This window comes from Leptonychotes weddellii, chromosome 6 (assembly GCF_054177405.1).
Source record: "Leptonychotes weddellii isolate Sample4059 chromosome 6, ASM5417740v2, whole genome shotgun sequence".
In the NCBI taxonomy this organism is placed as follows: Eukaryota; Metazoa; Chordata; class Mammalia; order Carnivora; family Phocidae; genus Leptonychotes; species Leptonychotes weddellii.
In genome coordinates, this window is record NC_138374.1 from 120,086,377 (window position 1) to 120,109,752 (window position 23,376).

Below are 23,376 nucleotides of genomic sequence, written 5' to 3' on the forward strand. Positions count from 1 at the left end.
AAAAAAAAAATTGTAGAAAAATATCAAGACAAAGTTTGGCAATGATTATCCAAGCACTGTTCAGGGGAACTTTCACTCATTCATTCAACCAATACTATGAAATTCCTACAGCAAACCAGACCACGTTCTAGGTGTTCAACATGAATTGTGGAGCTATTTGGTGATTCCTTCCTTATTAAGGAGATGGGCCCATAAGGCCATTAGATCTAATGTCATCAAACATTCCAATCATAAAATTAACTGCCCTGCTCCCCACTCTGAACCTATCTTCACCAAGTGCATCTGAAAATTTTGTTTTTGTGAAGCATGCGTCTAAAGGAAGTGTACTGGTTAGACCAACTGACAATTACATTCCTCTAGGTAAAGTTGTCCATTGACATTAGTCACTTGTAGGCTTGGTTTGCATAAATCAGCATCCCTGAATGTTATCATTCTGGGACACTGATGAGATAGTTTCTAGGTCCCATGTGGGTTGAGTGTTGGAGCAATTTACTGAAGTACTGTAACATACTGGCCCTGAGTGGGTGGCCATCTTATATTTTTTAGGTTCTTACACTTTCTCAATATGTACTTTAATTGAACTTATAACAGTAAATCATTTATTTTAAGGGAAAAGAAAATAGATTAAAACATTAAACTTGTTCTTGGTGCTTACAACTTTCCTTATCAAGATGTTGTTAGCATTATTTATATTGTTCATTGAGATTTGTGTAGACCACTGTACTCACGAACTCAATACATTTTACTTTAAGAGATACTAAACAGTTCTGAATAACTCCCTTTAATTGAACTCCTGCAGCATTTATTGTTGGAATACTTACTTTTGAGCTTACTCTCATTTTGACTTTTACTACCACTTAAATTCGTTTGTATTCCAGTTACAACCCAAGTAGAATGTACACTCTGAAGGTGCAAACAAGAGCCTGTAACTTCTTGGAAACTTGGAGGCAGCTTACATAGTCTGGGTACTCCTGGTACTGCTAGTCAGTGATATTGCCTACTGTTTACCCAGCATGTGCTAGGCATCAAGGGCTTTGTAGCAGTTCTCTTGTAAATAGTGTGTGTTCAGATTTATTACGTGTTTTGGAGACCATAAAGTGAAATGACTCAGAGTAGAGTTCAAAAAATGCTCATATTATTTACTATAAAATGAATATGACTCTAAATCTCTATTTGCAACCTGTGGCAGCCCATTTTTTTCTTTTTCATCTCCAGATATCCTCATGGACCCCAGGGTTATGTACTCTGTCTAATGAGGTTGTCCCAAGTTTCTATCTCCTAAAAATTGGGAGTGTGCTGAACGGCATCCTTCTGAGCACTATTGCGGATGTTGCTGCTCTTCGGAAACCTTGACAGCCCGAGCAGACGGAGCAGATCCCTTTTACTGACATTGCTGCCAACCCACACAGCTGTTCCTCCGGGCTGAATCAGGGCTAAAAGTCATCAGTCATAATCTGTGCTCAGCATCTGTGCTGTCTTACTAGTTTCCTACAAAAATAAAGACAATCTTACCTTATAGCCACCACTGTGAGACTCCAACACCCAGTCCAGTAGTCCACAGGATATTGCTCAAGTTCTTGCCCCACTGGGTATGACACCAGAAATAGCCTTTTGGGGTGGGATTTGTTTGTCTTTCTCTGGTGTTCCTACATTAGAGGCAGAGATACTACATCTCCTACCATCAACCAAGACCTGGAAAAGTTGGCTCTCCCTAGCCCTTTTTTTTTTATCCCAGTGCACTTTTTTTTTTTTTTTTTTTAGGAAAAACTCAGCTTGTTTGTTACTTTTCCTTTGGAAAGGGTCTGAAAAACAGAAAACATGCTCTCTAATTGTCACCTTTCAAATTTAACTAGTTTGTTAGGGTAAGAGCTTAGTTTACTACATGTGTGTCTCACATACTATTCACTAAGACCAGGGACATAACTAGAAGTACAAAGTGAAGCTCTACCAAGCCCATCCTGGCTTATTTTAATGTAACTGTTAATAAGCCTTGGTTTTAAAGCAAAATAATAGTTTGGGACAAATAATAAAGTGGAAAGGATATCCGGACAACAGAAACGAAACTGGATCAGCCAGGTAAACTGGGATGTGAACTTATTCTGAGAGAGGTCTTGATCACAACCAGGAAAGAAAAAGAAGGTCAATATTGTCGAAATGTATTGAGCAATGGGGGAGAATTGCATGGGATGAGATCACATAGATAGAGATGAGATGGTACAAGGGCTTCTAGGCCATGCTGAAGGTTTTTGATTTTATTTTATTTGTAAGGAAAATTCATTGGAGGGTTTTCACCAGGGAAACAACATGATCTGATCTGCATTTTTTAAAAGCCCATTCTTGCTTTTGTATGGAATGCAGAATTTTTGGTGTAAGAATGATGGGTGGGCAAGCAGGAGGAGATTTTAGTAGTGTGAGTGAAAGATGATGATGGATGGACCACTGTAATAAAGAATGGAAAGAAGTGGTGAGAGCTAGGATATATTTTTAAAGTTAAGACTTCTGATAGCTTTAGTTTGGGATGTGAGAAAAAAAGACAAAAAAGTAACTATTAGGTTTCTGGCTTGAGCAACTGGGTAGACTGTAGTACCATTTACTAATAAGGGGAACATGGTAGAAGAACCTATATGGGGGAAAGTCAAGAGTTCAGTTTTGGACATGTTAAGATGGAAACAAATGCTTTTTAGACAGAGTTTAAGGGGAGAGGTCAGAGCTGGAAATACAGATTTGTGAGAATGAAGTGTATAAAGTGGTATCTAAAGATGTGAATGAGCTGAGAATGAGCAGCTGGTTAGCCAGGAGCAACACCAAACAATGCAATGCCACAAGAGGAGAAAATGTTTCAAGGAGAAGGGGTAGTAAAATAGCTGAGTGTTTAAGATAAGGGAAGAGAAGTGACATCAGTTTGGATGTGATGGGGTTTTGGTGATCTTGCTTAGCACAGTTCCTGTAAAATAGTGGTGACAAAGTCCAGTTAGATCAGATTGATGAGAAGCTAGGAAGCGAGGAAATGAAGAGAATGACTTTAGACATCAATCTAGAGAAGTATTACTGGGAGAAGAAGAAAAAAAAAAGGGGGGGAATTTGAAGCAGCAAGCAGGTGTGATCATGGGAATGTAATTCTTCCTCTATTCTTCTCTCTCCTTATCCATCCATTCATCCATCCATCCATCCATCCATCCATCCATCCATCCATCCATCCACTTATCCATCCATCCATCCATTCATCCACCCACCCACCCATCCATCTATTATTTATAATTGTCAATTGAGGGAGAGGAGATTATTGTATGCCTCAAGTCTTTGGAAAGATGACAGAGGATATGATCCAAAGCAGAAGTGGAGAAGCAGATAGGAGCAAGAACATCTCATCTATTGGAAGAGGAGGCACCAAGGCAGACTTTACAGGTAGAAGTGTATATTTGATGGTAGAAAGATGAGGAAATTTCCATCTCCGTCCTTCTACTTGCTCAATGAAGTATGAGACAGGTTATCTCGCTGATAATGAGAGGAGTGGGCAGGGGTATTGTAGATTTAGAGGGAAAAAAAAGGTGTGAAATAGTAATTTGGGTTAGTGGAAAAACAAATTTTAGGGGTCTTGTGATTGAAACATATGGAAATAGCAAAGTAGAAATTTGTTGTTTACATGTTAAAGCCTAAAATGTCTTTTAAAATTAATTTATTATATAATATATTAAGCTTTGCAATACTGGTATGATAAACACTGGGAATACAGAAAAAAGAATAACAAACGTCCTGAGGAAATCCTGGAAACATTTTATGATGGTTTAAAAATATGTCTATAAATTCTTTCACAGTCCTCCATGCAAAACATGGAGGCTTTTCTTGAGTGTTATCAGAACTTAATGAAATACTTCCAATGAATAGAATGTGGCAGAATAGATAGTGTCTCTCAGAAAAGACACTGTGGTCTCCTCGCTGTCTCCCAAGCTTCTTGCTCTAGGCAGCTGCCGTATCATTAGGACACTTTGCAGCCCTATGGAGAGGTCTGCACTATGAGGAACTGAGGCATCCTGCCAACAGTCAACAAGGAACTTGAGCCAATAGCTGTGAATGAGAGAGCCATCTTGGGAGTGGATTCTCCAGTCAAGACTTCAGATCACTACAGCCCTGGCCATAATCTTGACTGCATGAGAATTCTCTGTTGGAACCACCAGTGAAGTTCCAGCTAAATTCCTGACCACAGAAAACTGTGAGTCGAGAAATGTTGGTTGTTTCAAAAGTGGCCACGTATTAGAGCAACTCGCTACACAGTAACAGATACGCAAAACATGTTTAGAAGATACATAATTTGAGTTGTTTCTTGGAGAACAAATAGGAAAGTTTATTTTTATTTTTTTAATAAAGAATTTGGGGAAAAGCATTCTAAACATATGTGAAGTCACAGAAAAATCCTGATGTAATCAGGAATGATTTTCAAAACTCTAATGGGTTCAGTGAGACCAGAGAATACTATACACAGTGGGGAGCTGCATGATTTGAGATTAAAACCTGTGAAAGGTCTTAGTTTAGATTTTGTCCTTAAGTTTGTGCAGAAGGAACAACAGGTTTTAATCCAGTATGACCCCATGAGATTTGGGTTAGAGAGCAATAAATCTTAAAGTGTAGCTGGATGGGTAGGTAGTCTGAAAATAATGCTCTCATGAGGTGTTGAGTTGGATTTACTGCTCCAGTAGTAGAGATAGAGGAAAAGTATAATTTAAGATGTTTTTGGAGTTGAATCAATACGGTTTGAAGCCTGAGTCAAATTACACAATTGAATTAAATAAAATTGGTTACATGTTTCTGATAAATATTGATACTATACAGCATGCAATAAGCATGTATTAATTTACTTCAATGAAAGGATGAAGAAAAGAAAATTTGGGGAAGATACAGAACATTATAATTAGACAATACTATTAAATTCTACCTTTGCATTAAAACTCAAGGAAGCCATCAACAAGAGATTTTCAGCATAATCCCTCCAGTGCTATTCAGTATTGGGAGACATTCTGTTACCCAGAATGTGAGAGTCAAGTGAGAAAGTTGGAACAAGTTGTTCTGCTCTGCGATGACAGAAGTGTGAAGGAGAATGCTCAGGAAACATTCGGTTCAATAACCGTTGGAACATTGAGACTGTTCTGCTGATTATTTTGTTTGTATTTGTTCTCTCAGGAGTCTACGTTTAAAAAACATCTTACAAAAAGAAACGTGTTTCTCTTCATTTCAGGAGTTGCAAATAAGGGATGGTGAGGGGATGGAGAAGGATCACTAAGGTCCCTACACGCTGCCCCCATCCTCCCCACTGCCCACTAGGTCCTAAGAGCACATCAGCCCTGGAGGGGAGTGGGGTGGGGATGTGAGCTGGTTTGAAAATTCTCCCTTGGTGATTTTTTTTTTTTTTTTAAGAGATGGGGGAGGCCCGAGGAGGGAGAGAGAGAGAGGGAGAGAATCTTAAGTAGGCTCCACGCTCAGCATGGAACCTGAGGCAGGGCTCGATCTTACAACCCCGAGATCATGACCTCAGCCGAAATCAAGAGTCCCACCCTTAACCAACTGAGCCACACAGGCGCCCTCTCCCTTGATGATTTTAATATGCCTCCTCTCACCTTCTATAACACTCTGCACTCCATCCTGAAAATCACTGTTCTAATGCAGACAGTTAAGCACAACTTTCCTGTGCTGAAAAAGGTATGCAGTTAAAATCTTTAGGAATTTATGTCGTGAGAAGCTGCCAAACTGGAAAATGTAGTTTTATGTACATCTGAATATAAGTGCCACAGATTTTCCCCGGGCCTTAGTGCTATTTTAAATAGGCTTTATATTTCTTTAGGAATATGTCAAGATGATGGGCAAGCACATATATTTTTGGTTGTCCTGGGAGACCCAAGCATGCTTCCACTACAACCACTTCCGCTCCATTGAGGCAGTGCAGAGCTAAATGGCTTGGATTCCAAACATACTGACTCGTTCAGCTAAGTGAGAGGTATTAGTCATTAACGTACATGTTTGCATTTACAGGTAGCCCAGTAGTTTTAGATGCCAGCTGCATTATGCTAACATTTTTGTTGTTGTTCTTTTGGTTGTAGTTGATAAGATTCTGCTTTATCTGCATTTCTTCTTGAAACTGAATTCTGTTACTTTTAATATGCAAATCAAAGATACTTTAATCACACATACACATATATATTTTAATGGTAAGAAACTGATTTCTGGTACTTCTTGTATGTGTTGTTCTTAAATGAGCAAATAACATTTAGGTCTCTTCAATATGACTGACAGAAAAAAAGTAGGTACAATTAATCAATTCTCTTGTCTCTGTTTTGTTTTGTTTGTTTCCTGTGGATGCACATTGCCCATGTCTCTTTTACACTTCTGAATTTAAATACTGGTTTGTGATGTGTTATTTTTTAAGATCCAAATCGTTTATACCACGCTTTTTATAATGCAATGAATGAGAGGTCTTAAGAATACACTTGTCTAACTCAGCAAAGACTATCTAAATAACAATGCCCAAAACTTACACAGAGATAAGTACCTTTGTGGTAAATGGATTGAAATATTGTGGAATACAAAGAGAGAACGTTTGAAGGTGCTGTATTAGTCAGGGAGGCCAGCTGTGCCTCTGTAACAAACCAACCCAGAAATGCCCATGTGCTAGTATATGAAAGACTCCAGTATGCCCAGTGGGTCTCCAGGGCAGCTTACCTTAAGCAACGATTCAAGATTCCATCCTGACTCGGTAATCTCAACACTAGTTTTCCACATTCCCTGAAGCAGGGCATGAAAATCTGTGCGGGATTCCTCTGGGGCTTTTCACTGCCTCAGCCTGGAAGTGACACACGTTACTTCTGCTCACAGTTTTTTTGGTTAGAGCTAGTATAGCGCACCTATCTCTAGTGGGACTGGAATTGTGAAGAAGTGCTTGGAGATTAGGTGAGAATTACAGGTCTGTGCCACATTTGTTGTATCATTATGGCTAAGATAAAAGCATAAAGTAATAAACTATTTGTGGAGTCAAAAGCTTAGTTTTATTTTGTTGGTTTTGCTTTTGTCTTAGTATATGATTTAAAAAAAAGTATGGTGTGGTCCTGTATGTGGTCACACACAGAGTGAATGCCCCCTGGATAAAGGTGCTGGTTGTTTTATGACCTTTAATTTTGCTGAGTTCTCACATCTGCTGGGATCTTTATATCTTTTTGATTTCTGGTTGTCTTGCATCTAGGTCATTGACATTTTTAACTGACTAAGGCAGCCAGGTGCCCCCTAAGGTCATCGATATTTTAAAAATGATATGTACATCTATACTATGACACTGTATTTGTGATACTGTGTCTAAAACATAGCAGAATACTAATTAGCATTTTCAGATAACTTCATCCTAAAAAAGAAAAGCATTTTTAATCTGGTAGAAAGAGGTAACTTGTTCAGTCACAAGAAGAAAGAGGGAGATTACTGAGATTGAAAATATTTTGATCCCCCCTTTTTCTGCCAGCAACCATCCTATTTCTTTGCTCCCCTTTACAGAAAATTCCAAAAAACTTTGTCTGTGGTCATCATCTCCAATTTTTCTTCTCTTATCTTTCATTTTGTCTTAAATCCACTACAACTTTGATCCTCACCACCCCTCCAAAACTGCTCTATTCAAGATTAGCTATAATCCAGTGGTGGATGTTACTTTACCTAACGGCAGTGTACAAATGATTAGTCTCTTCTTGAAATATTTCATTTCCCTTGGCTTCCAAGACATGAACTCTCGATGTCTTCATACCTCACGGCCATACTTTCTCAGGTTTATTTATGTATCACTCCTCTTCTTTCCAGCCTCTTAGCCTCAGAATATGTCTTTAATCTATACTCACTCCCTTAGTGATACCTTTGAACACAGGCTATGAACTCCCAAATATTTATCTCCCTCCCAAACCTCTTTCTAGACTTTTTTTTTTTAATTTTTATTTATTTATTTGACAGAGAGAGACACAGCGAGAGAGGAAACACAAGCAGGGGGAGAGGGAGAGGGAGAAGCAGACTCCCCGCTAAGCAGGGAGCCCGATGCGGGGCTCGATCCCAGAACCCTGGGATCATGACCTGAGCCGAAGGCAGTTGCTCAACCGACTGAGCCACCCAGGCGCCCCCCTCTTTCTAGACTTTTATGTCCAACTTCTTACCCAGCATCTTTATTGAGGTGTCTAAAAGGCATCTTATATCTAATACGGTCAACACTAAGCACCATCTGCAAGCCTTTATCTCCTCCCAGGTAAACCCTTATTTCTATTGATGGCAACTCTATCCTTCCAGTTGCTCAAGCCAAAAATATGGCATCATTCTTGATGCCTGTTTCTCTCTTATACTCCACATCCATCCCATTGTTATCTTCATCTGATGGCTGAAGACCTGAGGCCTAGAGAAGCCAAGTAAGTTGCCCATGATTCCTCAGCTAGCAAGTGACTGCTGAGACTCAAATCCAGTTCTCTCCAGCACTAAATTCTGTGCCAAATATTGAACAACTCACCTTCAGTCTAGCTTGAATATTAGCTTGAAAATGAGTCATCCAGCCAACTGCTAGAACATATTTACACACACACACACACATATATATGAAACCACTGGAATATAGATACAGACATATAGATACATATGCATATATTCCAAGGATTTTCTGAGGTGACTGAGTTGTAACTCTAAATTATTATATTGTCCATAATACATCATACTTCACAGATGGTAAAAGAAATCTGTTCTACAGTTTTGTTAGCACACTGACATAAGGACCATTTATCAGAGATTTACTAGGGGCTTTTTACCTCTCTGTCTTTAGGTAAAGTCACCAGGCACAAAGCTTTCCTTACCACATTGTTTAGAGTTCAGATGAGCGGATTTTCTGATGCTCCTACCAGAAGTAACAACCAATGACATCTTCTGATCTTCCTTACTCTGACCTCATCTTTTTTCACGTGGTTTCCCACATTTGGCATTTGTCAACAGATTTATGAAACCGCAGGAAGATGCCAATGACCCCATTCCATTCTTTCTTCCCTCTGGAATTCTTGAACACAAGCATTATCAGATTGTTTCAAAGATGTTATCTCTCTAAATTGTTTTGGTTCTTTGCCCTCAGTGTTTTTGTTACACATACTCTACATGATGTCAGGACCTATCATTTTCAGAAAAAGGCTTGGAGAAGCCACTTACTTCACAGAGCATAAACATTATCCACAAGCATTATAATGGTTCAGTTCCTTTAATGGAGACTACTTCCAGAGTACTTAAAGGCCTCTCCAAAGTTTTTGCAGCATTCTGGTTTTAAATCCCAATATTTAGCTTCATGATCCTTTAAGCTTTTGGTAGATAGTGGTATATATCTTTTAGGGATGACAGTGGGATATTGGGAGAATAAATTTAAAGAACAGTCATTTTCATGACTCAGAATTCTTTTTATATGATGTACTGCAAAGATTGGCAGTGTTCATGTTATGATTTTTAAATAATCTAACAATTTCTCCATTCCCCCACTAAAAGAAGCTGTCATCTCTGCTCTTTCCTTACCATGTTTTGAATTTGCTCATTTACTCCTTGTTCTGGGAACAATACTCTTTTAAGGCAACAGTGGGTGGTTACTATTCCTTACTTTCCTATGTGAAGGAATCAAATCCAGCAATTCCTTAGAGCTACTGCTAAATGAAAATCAATCATAAGAACCTCTATTTGTATACTATCTTCTTAATTTCTCCCATCATTAGTTACACTGAATAGTACCTAGTGCCATGGTCACACTCAGTTATTTACAATATCTAAAACACAGGATAAACTCTTACCAACAGCTTGGATTAAGAAGATGAACTAGCACAAATATTTTAAGGTACCTTTACCAGACATTAAGTATGTAGGCAATCAGAACTGTTAAATAGTCTGTGACTGTCCAGCCAACACCTCAACAGCTGTCTTTATCCCTCTGTAGGACCACATTCAAAACTGTGGAGTGTTGCTTCATGTTTTAAGTCTCATAACTTTTCCATTGTCCTCACTTCCATCTTCACCGAGGTCCTTACTGGAAGCATCTCTGTCATTCATTCCTCCCCCTAGGCTTGCTTTCACATGCTGCTCATACAGAAGCATGGAGTCAGGCAGAGAACTTCTTCTGAAGCCTTCCAACATAACTGCCATGTTTCTGTGAACCTGTTAGAATCTATAGGGCATAGAGAGGCTATTAGCTACCTCTTATCTTCCTTGTTCCATGTCTTTAAACACTTGACAATTCTATTAGAGAGAAGGCAGCTTCTCTCTCCCACAACTCCTTTTCTATTTTTCCTTACATCACATTTCTGAGATAGTTCTTGAGAACTCTTCTTTAGTATATCTTTGTACTTCAGTCCATTATATCCTAGGATACTTTTGCTTCTTGTGTTTTGAATTGGCTTGATAGGTATAACGTCTCAGGATAATGAAGAAAATGGAAGAAGGTTTTGGTTAATCTATGGTCTAATAACAATGGAGATTCCATTTTATAAAATATAGCAATATAAAGAGAATCCCTAAAGAAAAGTAATTTAGAAAATTGAACAGAATAGTCTTAAATTAATACTGTGATATAACATATAGTTTAGAACTTGATGAAAGTCACCTCAACACCACATCCCTTAGAATGTGGGATTCAAAGTCTACAGGAGAAAGGTCAGTTCAAATTTGCAGAGTTTAAGACCCCAACTGCTTTTTATTTTGGTGTTCAACATTATTAGAACATCTCTCATCACTGAAGTACTCTCAATGAAGGATTTAGGTGAAGAGCTGGCTGTAGGAACTGCATGTATCTGACTCAGGTACTATCGTTACTATAGCACGAGTTAATTTAGCATAGTGTCTGGCATAGTAAGGGCTCAGTAAATATTACCTAATATTAATTTTTAATTCATGCATAACTCATACCATTTCCTATCCACAGAATCATTAGCTGAGGAAACAAAAATGATTTAAATAGGTTTCAAAGATATTTTGAATATTCCATAAGTTAAGAAATAAGCTGATTTAAGTGATCTTAAAAATTCCTCTTTAATGAGACTAATACATTTATGTGAAAAAATTATTGGCTCTCTGGCTTCAGCTTCAAGAGTAGTCCAATGCAATTTATTGAAAATTGTAATGGTGTCTGGCAGTGTGCCATAAATGGTCAATTCATAAATTTGAACTGGTGATTAGGAAAACTATGTTGAAAATATTATTAAAGCATACAGTGTGGAAATTGTTCTATAAAGACTTTTGCTACAGTGTGAACACACATTTATCTTGCTCAAAGGAAAATGCTGAAGAGTAGCTCATCTTAACTGATTTGGTTTAAAATGTTTGCTCTCTATGAAGAAATTACTGCATAAGGCTCCTTAAATTTTGCTCTATAATATATAAATTTTTGTTTAAGTTTTGCTGAGGGAAATAGAACTTGTTTTCTTAAGAAAGAAAGTCATGGGGCACCTGGGTGGCTTAGTCGGGTAACATCCAACTGTTGGGTTTGGCTCAGGTCCTGATCTCATGGCTTCTGAAATCGAGCCCCATGTCTGGCTCTCTGCACAGTGAGAGTCTGCTTGGACATTTTCTCTCTCTGTCCTTTCCCCCCCACTCTCTCTCTCTCTCAAATCTTTTTTTAACAAAGAAAAAAGTCATTCATATTAGTCATCAGAACATGACTGCAAATCTCTGTTTAAAACACAGAGTGTAATCTTTAGCATTCAGTACAAAATTGCTTTTACAGTAGTGCCCACTTTCAAAATAAAGGGGAGAAGCTTTGTCACCAGGGTAGCCTTCCAGATTAGGTTTCATTCTCCTTCTCTTTTGGACAAAGGAATGAGAACACAAGAAAAAGACCCAGAGAACCATTTCGGATACAAACCTTGGAATAAAAGAGGTTTTCCATTACAGGTCTGTATTATAATTAAAAGTAGGCTCTGGAAGTCAATGCTTGCTTTCTGAAAAGGCAAACAAAAGGGCTCCTGGCGCCCTGCCCAGTATTCAGAGCCTGGCAATGGTGGGTACGGCAGGTGCCAGGACACACTCTTCTTGGCTGAATAGGTATTGGAGTGGGGTAGAGCAATACCTATTACCACGCCAGGAGCTAGGAGGCAGGGAGGAAATTACAACTATGCAGAGATTTCCAAGCAGTTGGAAATAATCCAAATGCTCTTAAGCCTTGTTTCTTAAGTTCAATAGCACCTGGTGTTAGCATAATTTTTATTGTACAGAAAATAGCTCTTCACATGGTTACACAAATTATACAACCATGAGAGGGAAGCAGCATTATTATCACTGTTGTATAGATGGGAAAATTGAGACCCAGGTTAATTTTGCAAAGTTCGAGCTGCTCTAGGATTTGAACATACCTTACTGAGCTTATCATTAGCATACAGTAAAAATTTATATCTTGACCATAAGTCTTCTGACTTTTCACAAATGTAACTTTTAAATGTTGTAACTACCACCAAGATCAAGACATAGAAAATTTCCAGTACCTTAAAAGCAATAAAAAGTGAGTTCATTTGCTACAGAGAGGGCATCTGCAATGAAAACAACAACAAAAAATTAATCATTTATTTAATTTAAAGACAATTATTTTTGTGCACAGCTTCCATTGTATTATATGTTAACAGAGTTTGTGCAATAACATTTGCAAGCCAAGTTAATAGCACAGATGGAGAAAGGGATCAAGTTTGAAATTCTTTTTTGTTCTCATCCCCTTAGTCCTTAAATAGTTTATGGCATATCTGGAAGAAGCTGAAGTAGAATGTGGTGTTAGATGGTCAGGGGATGGAAAGTTATTGAAAGATATTCATTGAGCTTTTTCAGATCAAATTTTTCAGCCAAAATATTTTGGGAGAGCCAATTTGATGGTCATGAGTGGTTCTTAAATTGTACCTTTGTGTGATATGACCAGAAATCTGAGCATATTGTAATTAAAACAATGGAGGAAAAAATGAATAGTACTAATTTGTTCAAGGAAATGCAGGTATTCAGGGAAAAATTGGCTGTGTGGATAGACTAATAGAAAGCTGAATTTTCTTCCATCTTGTGAGTGTTCTGACTCCAATGGAACAATAGATTTTTGAGAATTTAAGAGCTTTCCAGTGGAAGCAAAGCCATAGTCTTAGAGATGAATCATGGGATTCGAGTATCAATTATTTTCAAGTTTTTGCAAGTGTATTTCTTGAGCTAACCTTAGAAGTTGTCTGAATTATCAAGTACTTATCCTTCAAAAGAGGAGGGAAAGTGAATTTTTGAATTCCTAGAATTTAATTTTTTTTTTGAAATGAATGTATCAATCTTAGAGTATCCTTATGCTTTTGGAACATATGACCAAACTGTAGAAATAAGTCCACATGGATTTCATACTCTCTTTCATGGACTTTCTAAAATCAAAGTGAAAACTAATGCTACTGATGTAAACCTTGAGCCATAAATGAGATATTCTTGGGGCGCCTGGGTGGCTCAGTGGGTTAAGCATTTGACTCTTGATTTTGGCTCAGGTCATGATCTCAGGGTCCTGGGATTGAGCCCCATATAGGGCTCCCCACTCAGTGGGTAGTCTGTCTGTCTTCCTCCCCCTCTGCCCCTCCCTCTGCATGTGCTCTCCCTCTCCCTCTCTCTCAAATAAATAAATAAATTTTTTGAAAAAAATAGATGAGATATTCTATAATAGAACCCACTTTTTTCTACCTCCCCAATCTGCCCCCAGGTTTCAAAAATAGTTTAGTCTATTAATGTTTTTATTAAACTTGATCAGTGTAAGCTATGAATAGTATTGGTCTTATAACTGTGTGCTTTTGTATGCATAAATTTAATTAAACTTTTAGAACTACTCTTGCAATATTTCTAATAAATGAAAATATCCAATATGTCAAATGTTTTTCATTGTGTACCTCGCTGTAGAAAATACTTGTTTGTCTGCAGTGAAGAATTGAGTTTTCTTTGGTTAAATTTGCTTTATAAATTCAATACGATATAAGTAAGCAACATTACACAGTTCCCTGCCCTTAGTGTATGCTGTTCTAATTAAGAAATGCCACTGAAGAGGGCGCCTGGGTGGCTCAGTTGGTTAAGCGACTGCCTTCGGCTCAGGTCATGATCCTGGAGTCCCGCATCGGGCTCCCTGCTCAGCGGGGGGTCTGCTTCTCCCTCTGCCCTCTTCCCTCTCGTGCTCTCTGTCTCTCATTCTCTTTCTCTCAAATAAATAAATAAAATCTTTAAAAAAAAAAAAGAAAAAAAAAAAAAGAAATGCCACTGAAGAGCTTCTAGGAGGGCTCTGCATTTGAGCCACCTTTGAACAAAATATACCAACATTTGTAAGTGATACATGAGTATAATGCTCTGGGTTAGGAAAAACATCCTGTAGCCTGTAACTTGAAGATTAATTTTGAGTAGCACAAGGGCAATATGAAATTAGAACAAAGCTAGATCAGGAATGAATCACGCATTCCAGCAGCTGTAGTCGGTGACCAGAGGAAGATAATTCTCTAAATGAATAATTAATGCAGAGCTCAATCTCACGGTAACGATGAGCATGAATGAGTTTGGAGGTGAATCCAAATATTCATTCTACTCAAGCACAATGGCATAGCTGCTTCTAAAATGGAGTTTATTTATTTATATATATGTGTGTGTGTGTGTGTGTATTTCTTGTACTTGAAGTCCCACAAGCAATGACTGTGTTCAATTTACTATAAAACTTCTCCAAATATATATGTGAGGAATTTTTGCTTAGACTTTTAACTTTTTTTTGGACCTTTTTAAATTTTTAAAGGCAATTTTATATGAATCCTAGGATTAATACATTGGTCACTATTAAATCTCTTTTTTTTTTAAAGATTTTATTTATTTATTGACAGAGAGAGACCTAGTGAGAGAGGAAACACAAGTAGGGGGAGTGGAAAAGGGAGAAGCAGGTTTCCCGCCGAACAGGGAGCCCGATGCGGGGCTTGATCCCAGGACCCTGGGATCATGACCTGAGCCAAAGGCAGATGCTTAACGACTGAGCCACCCAGGCACTCCGGTCACTATTAAATCTTTTAAAAATTAAACCTATTTCCTTGAGCAGTTTATTTAAATGTTAGAATTCTACATTAGCTCATTCATTCTATAAACTGAGCACTTATTATGTGTTTGAATCTATGGCATGTGCTAGAATTGCAATGATAAACCAGGTAAATTTTTTCCTAGTAGTTACAGAATTTGAAGTTTGGTGTGGTGTGTTTCACCTGTACTCTGAGAAATTCTGTAGCTTTCAGGGGATGCCTCAGGGCAACCAGTAGAAGTGAATGGGGTGGGAGGGGTGGTGCCTAAAATTTCCGGGTCATCTTTTCTCCAAACTCCAATCAGTTGCTCTTTCTCTGTTTCATCCATTGAGCTGCCTTGGAAGATCTCTGTTGCATAAATGTTCGTGATGCTAGACCAGTTTACAGTTCACGACCTAGTTAGCCCAGCTGCTCTCAACAAGTCCTCCTTTCCCAGTCTCTTCAATTTTTTTCACTTACTTGCTCAATAAACATTAACCATCAGAGGTTGTGCTGAATGTTACAATGGATTATAAAACATAATTGTTGCCCTCAGGAAGTTTTTAATCTAGCACTATTTTATACTGATTTCAGTTGTTTAAGATTCGGGCTATTGGGATGACCTCTGCAAGTTACAGCTATTCTGTGAAGCCTCTTCGCAAATTCCTGTGCTGCTGAAGTTCAAGAGCACACCCTTGGGCTGGTGGAGAGACACTTGGGATCACTAGTTGCTGTGCGCTTAGGAGAGACTGCTTACCCTGGCAGTCGGGGCCACCGAATCTTTGTTGTAGAGCACCACCTATTCACACACAAGACATGCCAGGGATTTGCTGAGGTTTGGGCTATCGAGATGAAGAACTAAAGTAAGTTTCCAGGGATGAGCAATTGCTTCTCCACTAATCGCAGATCTGCCCCTTTCCCGCTATTTGCTGCAGCAGGTCACTGTGTCACTGAGAACTGCCGCCCCTCATTAGCTCACACAGTGATTTATTTATAGCTCTTGACTGCTGAGTAAATGGTTGTGGAACCAAACAGAATAGGAACAGAGTCTTTCCTATACAGACCACTACACCGTGTTTAGAGGTCCTAGAGTAGAGGAATTGATGATGTTGACCCTTTACATAGTGCTTGATTAGGTGGTCGGGATAGGGTTCCTTTATCCTCAGGCAGGGCTGACCTTACTGGTAAAATGACTGTTTCGTATGAATGATTGGATTTGAAAAAATTCTGCTAGAAAATATCTCTTCCCAAGGACCCTACTGGTTTTTAGAGTCAGCGATTAAATTCTTTTTCTAATGGTTAAAGCAGTTTGTCTGAAAACATACTTGTTAAAATATAGATCCCTCAGTCCCTGTGCCCTTCCGAGGTATAACTTATGTTGCTATCATACATTTGAATCTTAGGGGTATTATTTAATTCATCAGATTGACTTCAGTTAATTTATAGAGACTTGAGTAATTAGGATGGATTAAAAGAAAGGCATAGAAACATGTTTTCTGAGTACAAAGGCCACTGCATTAAAGAACTAGGATACCGTAAAAGGCAGTCTTGTTTTTTTCAGGAGGCTGACACATGAGATTTGAGGTATTAAAACAAAAAACAAAAACACCCAACCCCCCAAATATTTTCTCTACAGTTTTTCTCTGGCCATTTCTAACTTTTGGTATTATAATTCGCAGCTATAAGACGCTGGTCACTGAATTTGAGAGCTATTTTCATTGGTAAAAGATGATAAATGCTTTCATATATCTATATTTAGATATGCTTTTATATCAGTTTTTCAGTATGGTCCTGAACCATATCTATACTGAAGGAAGAGAAAATAATGAATGCAGGTCAGGGAGAATCCATGAGAATTCTCCACATATACTACTAAACTTTTACTCTAGGATAATAGAGGAATTTCTACCAAGACCAAAAATTACTCATTTATCTAAGTATGATATCTTACAGATAGAAGAACATATATGCCATGCTTTAATATTTTTTAGTTAATCACGGACAAAAAGAATATAGTTTACATCTGAAAGGAAATACATGGAAACCTGTATTAGGTTTTGGGTTTGAAATTTTGTTTCTCATTTTTTTTCAGATTTTATTTATTTATTTGTCAGAGAGAGAGAGCACAAGCAGGGGGAGCGGCAGGCAGAAGGAGAGGGAAAAGCAGGCTCCCCGCTGAGCAAGGAGCCCAATGCAGGACTCAATCTCAGGACCCTGGGATCATGACCTGAGCTGAAGGCTCACTGACCGAGCCACCCAACAGTCCCTGGGTTTGAAATTTTTAAGAGTGCCTGAATTTTAAAGCCAAAAACTTTCGGGGTGCCTGGGTGGCTCAGTCATTAAGCGTCTGCCTTCGGCTCAGGTCGATCCCAGCGTTCTGGGATCGAGCCCCGCTTTGGGCTCCCTGCTCAGCGGGAAGCCTGCTTCTCCCTCTCCCACTCCCCCTGCTTGTGTTCTCTTTCTCGCTGTGTCTTTCTCTGTCAAGTAAATAAACAAAATCTTAAAAAAAAAAGCTAAAAACTTTCATTAATTTATTTTTATTTTTAATGTTTGAGAAGACATAAAATATAGAGGAATCTTTGGTATGCCCTAAAATCACTTCAAGTGTTATGAAACTTAATTTGGTATGCTTATCTAATAATGAGATCTGATGAATAGCTGGCTTCTCAGACTGATGTAATACTGAAGACATTTTTTTCAAGACCAGACACAGTTGACTCATTAAGCAATTTCTGTTTACCATTGTATTATCCTCTTCTTAGAGACCTCGGTAGGCCAAACACGTTAAGCATCTTAGGTAAAAATAGATTAACTATTCCATTTTGCATTGAAAGTCAAAGAGCCCTGTACACTTATCTGAAAATAAAATGTGATAGGGCCGAGGCATACGTATGATGTGTACTTTAGAAAATCAAAATATGCTTCTAAATGAATCAGTTACTCCAATTACCATCTTGGATTTTACTCTTGAAAGTTTGTCATCAAAAGCTAAATTCCAAAAATTTATGTGAATATTTTTGATTAATATGCATTCAGCAACCTCTAATTACTCCCTGTTACCAATAAAGTGCAGATTATTTTGCCTCTTATTCAAAATGACTCATAATTTGACCTCTACTTTCTTTTCCAATATTACATCCTCGTAAACCTCAGCCTATACTTTCTACTCTAGTTAGACTGGTCCTGTAAGCATGACGTTCTATCCTTCGTCCCTTAGTCCATTCCACCAGACTGTAATACTCCCCCAGTCTTCTCTGCCCATTCCTATTCTATCCTTCTTTCCAGTTTGAAGTTCCTTTTTATCTTCTCCATTTCCAAGTTCTTAGGCTCCTGTTTGTATTACTCATTTGGCATCTAATAACAATAGACAACATTTACTGAGTGCTTCCTGAGTGCTGAGCATTTTCTTATTGATTCCTCAAACCTCATGGGAAAGGTACTATTCTTATCCTCATTTTGCAGATGAGGAAACATCCCAGAGAATTTAAATGAAGGTCACCAACTAAAATTGGTGAAACCTGGAATCAAATGTATATTCTTATTCACTAAATAATATTGCCTTACATTAATAAAACTTTCTTCCATTTTAATCCCCCCATTGTAAATTCTTTTGGAATTTTGAAGTGTTGTAATACATATTTTCAACTTTTCTGACACTGCCCTTCTTCTGCACATGGTTTCTAGCATATGCTTTGCATTTGGTTGATTCTCAATACATATTTGTTCTTTGAAGAAAAACATACACTGGAGTACTTTTACCATAGATTTATATCTTGTTTCTTCACATTTTTTGGAAACTTATACATTTCTCTGTAATAAGCAATGACTTATTGAACTACCTCAGTGATATGGGCTATGCAGCCTATGAGTGTCTTAGTGTTACCAAATGTTTTGCCTCAGAAACATTGAGATATTCTCAACCCTGAGGCACGTTATGGATGTAGTCAGATGATAGACTTCGAATGTGCACAAAAATTTTAGGCAAAACTCTATTCAGGGCAAAATATGTTTACATTATCATAGGTCAATGAATGTTTGTTGAAAAAAGACTAAACTGTTTCCATGGAGAATTAGGAACTTGCACAAGAGGAAAAAAATGTCCATGGAGTCTCCAATACCTTGAGTATTTTTCTCAGTCTCTGTGGTCATGGTTTGATCACTTTAGTGTTGGGACAGAGGAACGGGACTGAAATTGAAGGTGATAAGAAAGAAGAAATGAATATTAAAGATGTTCATATACTACAAGTTCACTCTGTTTTTTCATAAAAAGGAAATGTGTCTTAGTTTTTCTCTAGTAGCAAAAGAAAAAAGGAAAAAAATAAATGAATGAATAAGACCTAAAACCATAGCAGTGCATCTCTGCCAAAGATATTGAAAATGGGGATAATATCTGTGCATATAACTATTTGTAGTGTTGATTGAAATAAAACCTTGATACCTTATTTACATCATCTCTTTAAAAGCTCTCACTATTTATCATTACTGTAGGAGCGAAATGTTGTATTTATCTGAAAGTTAAGATAGATGTTATCTATGGTATCACTGAATAATTCTACAATTCTATGTCAGCGTTTAATCACTCATTCTTAATCTTATTTCCCCAGAGGCCAGTGTGGCTCTTGTGTTCCAGGGTAACTATCAACAAAAAGGTATAAACAATAGCACAGAGCATTGCTCTGGCAGATAAAATCATCTTTCCTCATAGGTCTGATTTCTAAACCGATTCACCTTGGAACTTGGTTATGAATTGGGTGGGTGGGGAGAATTTTTGCCAAAATACATTTCCAAATTAAATGAATACATTAGGCTATTTAGTCTCGGGGGGGGGGAGAATCAATTTGTAAAAACGACCATAGCAAGATTATTCATACAAACACAAACATGCTTAATTTCTTAATTTCAGCTCTTGAGTTAAAACATTAAAGACTTAAAGACTCTCATGTAACAATTTGTACTGAAAATGCTTTTCTTACATTATTTGTGGATACACCATTAATTCACACAGGGACTACTAACTCTACTCAAATGCCAGAGATTCTTATTGGATTACTTCTAGGTCATATGCATTATTGTAAATAATTACGTAAGTAAAGAGTAGCCTATCATCTGGCCGGGTATGAGTTAAATTGATAAACCCGTGGTAGTGGAGAAAATCGTACGTTCTAAGAACCCATTTATATTTATATTCACTGAGATTGGTTAAGTTTATAACTTCATCTCTTGTGCCTAGCCTTAATCCTCTCAATTTTTACCACCAGATAGGAAATCTTAATTGTTGGTCCTGCTGGGATGACTAGAAACGTCCTCATTGAGGACACTAGAGGAAATCCTTACTTGATGATGACAATGCCACCTGACTTCCCTTTGAAGACATTATGATAAAGCAAAAATTCAAAATTCACAAATAAAATGAAATCTGATATGTGTTTTTGTTCAAATGCTCTCCTTTTTTAAATGATATTTTAAAATAACATTCCCTTAGATAGCTATTCAAACCTTTTTAAAAAGGAGGATCCATAGATGTTCAATGAATTGTTTTTCTTTCCACTGGCTAAGCCCTCTGGGAATAGAAATTGTGTGCTGTTATGATTAGCTGTTTCTTAATTCATGTAGAAAAATGACTTTTTAGATTATTAATACATTTTTCAATTCTTTGAACTTGAGTGACCCACATAAGAATTAAATTAATCATTTTCTGTAGTTACTTTTGTTTTAGACAATCATTCCAAGTGTTTTTGCTAAATATATTTGCCACGGTTGAAATTTGCATTCTCCTGTCTATGAAATTCCATCTCAGGGTAATTCAACGAAGTTATGCCTATTAAAGGGCTGTGATGGTGGGTAAAGTTTTACATTTTAGCTTTGGTATGAATGACTTTGCCATGTTTGGTAAGGAAGAGGTAAAAAGAACCTCGAGTTTCCCCTAATTTGATAAAGAAAGCAAATGAAAAGTTTAAAAAATAATGAAAAAGGAAACCCACCCAAACTGACTTTTACTGAGTCAGAGGCTCTCTTTCAGGGTTTCAGAGCAGTTGAGAGCACAAATCATTCCCCCTCAGATATCTTATATGTAGGGTTAGGCGGGATCCTACTCACTTAAAAGCTGATGAAAGTCAGGTGACCCAGCAAGTAGGCTGGCAGGAAAGAGTTGTTTTAAGACTTCGTCTGGTGCTTTTATATACTTCATTCTGGACTATGCTGCCATTTCTTTACCTATGAGTTATGTAAACGGAATTTTGGATCAATGTCAAAGACTGAAATTCTACATTTCTTTCAGTTGAGATAATCCTTGAGAAAAATGTTAATCAAAGTGAGATAGAGTTTGTGATAGTACTAATCAAAGAATAGTCATGAAATTATATATGGTATAGGTAGAAAGATAATTATTTTGTAGAATAGATTTATTACAGCAGAGTTGGTTATAAAATGTATTTCTATGAAGCCAACTAGTAGGATTTTCCTACTGACTCCTATTTTTAAGTGAGTGAAATATCTTCACTTATAATATCTCTTGAAATGTAATGAGACAAAAATTGAGCATCTGGTAACATGTTGGTGACAAAGCAGCCAATGTGACTTTTGTTTACTAGAGCGCTACTGGAAATTTTATCTGTGGGATATTGTAATTCCAATTTAGCAGTTTATTTTGTTTTGGCAGTATGTTCCAGTGTCTCATTTCAACCATCAACTGCTTCTCTGTTCTTCCTTCCCTTCTTCTTTTGTTTATGTTATGTTTCAGAAATAGTCAAAGCTCTCAAGATTTTCTCCTTTGATCAAGAATAAAGTGACAAATAGGCCCAAAGCAAAATCAGATTTTACCCGTAGGTCCTCTGTTGGCTAGGCTAATGACGAAGAGAGTAGCACCCACATCGTGTGTTTGGAGAAGATACTGAGAAATATTCTCTGCTCAGAAAAGATGTCTTACTCACTGCTGTGTCATCGTGGCTACACTCTCTGAGATTTATTTCTTTGAATCTAGAAGGACCTTCAACTTGGAGTCTGTTAATGAAATGCAGTTACTCCTGGAAGGAGTAATTTGTTTGTTGTTTTACCAATATCAACAGCCGTGGCCTGGTGAGATGAGTTGAACTCTTTGAGAGTAAGACATTCTAGGAAAGGGGAGGTAATTGGCTTGAAGGATGATTTTCATGATTCTTTTATGAACGTTGCAATTGAAGGTTTTCAGTTAGATATTTTTGGATGGATGGGAAAAAAACCCCTGAGTGTGTGTAGTTTTTTTTTTTTTTTGAAATACATGTTGTTAGACATTTTTTTAAGCAATTACTTTTGCAAGAATGACATATGATATGTGGCAGGAAATGAAATGGAAAAAGTCAGAATAATTTCAGCCAACTCACAGTTTAAGGACATCCATTTTATTGCCTTTTATTTATTTTTTAAAAAACATTTTATTTATTTATTTGAGAGCGAGAGAGCAGGAACGCGTACACCCACATGTGTGCGGGGTGGTGCGGGGAGGGACATGGGGAAGGGAGAGGGACAAGCAGACTCCTGGCTGAACATGGAGCCCAACACAAGGCTGATCTCACTACCCTGAGGTCATGACCTGAGCTGAAATCAAGGGTAGGATGCTCAACCGACTAAACCACCCAGGTGCCCCCATTTTATTGCCTTTTAAATGTCACGTCACAAAATGAGAAGTTAGAACTACTCTACTTGGAGTACATGCCCTTATGAATCTGATTTGGATTTACTTACAGTAAGTGTTGACTGGAGTTGATTTCTTCAGAGGATTGCCTGCTTTGATTTTGTACTGGAGCCTACTGGACCAAGAAGCTTAACTAATACTTTCCCAGTGTGTTATAATTCTTTGTGTTTCTCTTACTAGTTTCCTTAGTCCTTTCCTTGCTGGGAATCGAAAGCATTTGGTAACCATGAAAATAATCTGATCACAATCTGCCTCATGGACTCAGGTAGAACAAAGGAAAAGGTAACTATGTCATTTTGGAGAATCCACAGATAAAATTTGTTTTTATGTGTACATTAGGAAAATAGTTACCTGAAACAGATTACTCACCTGGGGGAGCGTCGAAACTTATCTGTAGAGTCTATTCTAGGAGATCTAAAATTTAGCAATCACCTTGTCACTTAAATTGTCACTTCCTTAGTTCCTAATTTACATAAACTATTACCTCTTGGAAAAGTTAATTTCATGTGGCTTTCCCACCTAAAATTAGCTTTCTTTCTTTTTTTTTTTTTTTAAAGATTTTATTTATTTATTTGACAGAGAGAGACACAGTGAGAGAGGGAACACAAGCAGGGGGAGTGGGAGAGGGAGAAGCAGGCTCCCCGCAGAGCAGGGAGCCCGATGTGGGACTCGATCCCA

The 23,376-nt window shown here is 37.7% G+C and overlaps 1 long non-coding RNA gene across 1 annotated transcript in view; it reads left to right on the top strand.

The window, feature by feature from the left end:
* Positions 1 to 23,376, top strand: part of LOC145722365 (uncharacterized) — a 179,279-nt gene that overhangs the window by 119,593 nt on the left and 36,310 nt on the right. The gene's annotated exons all lie outside the window — the stretch shown is intronic.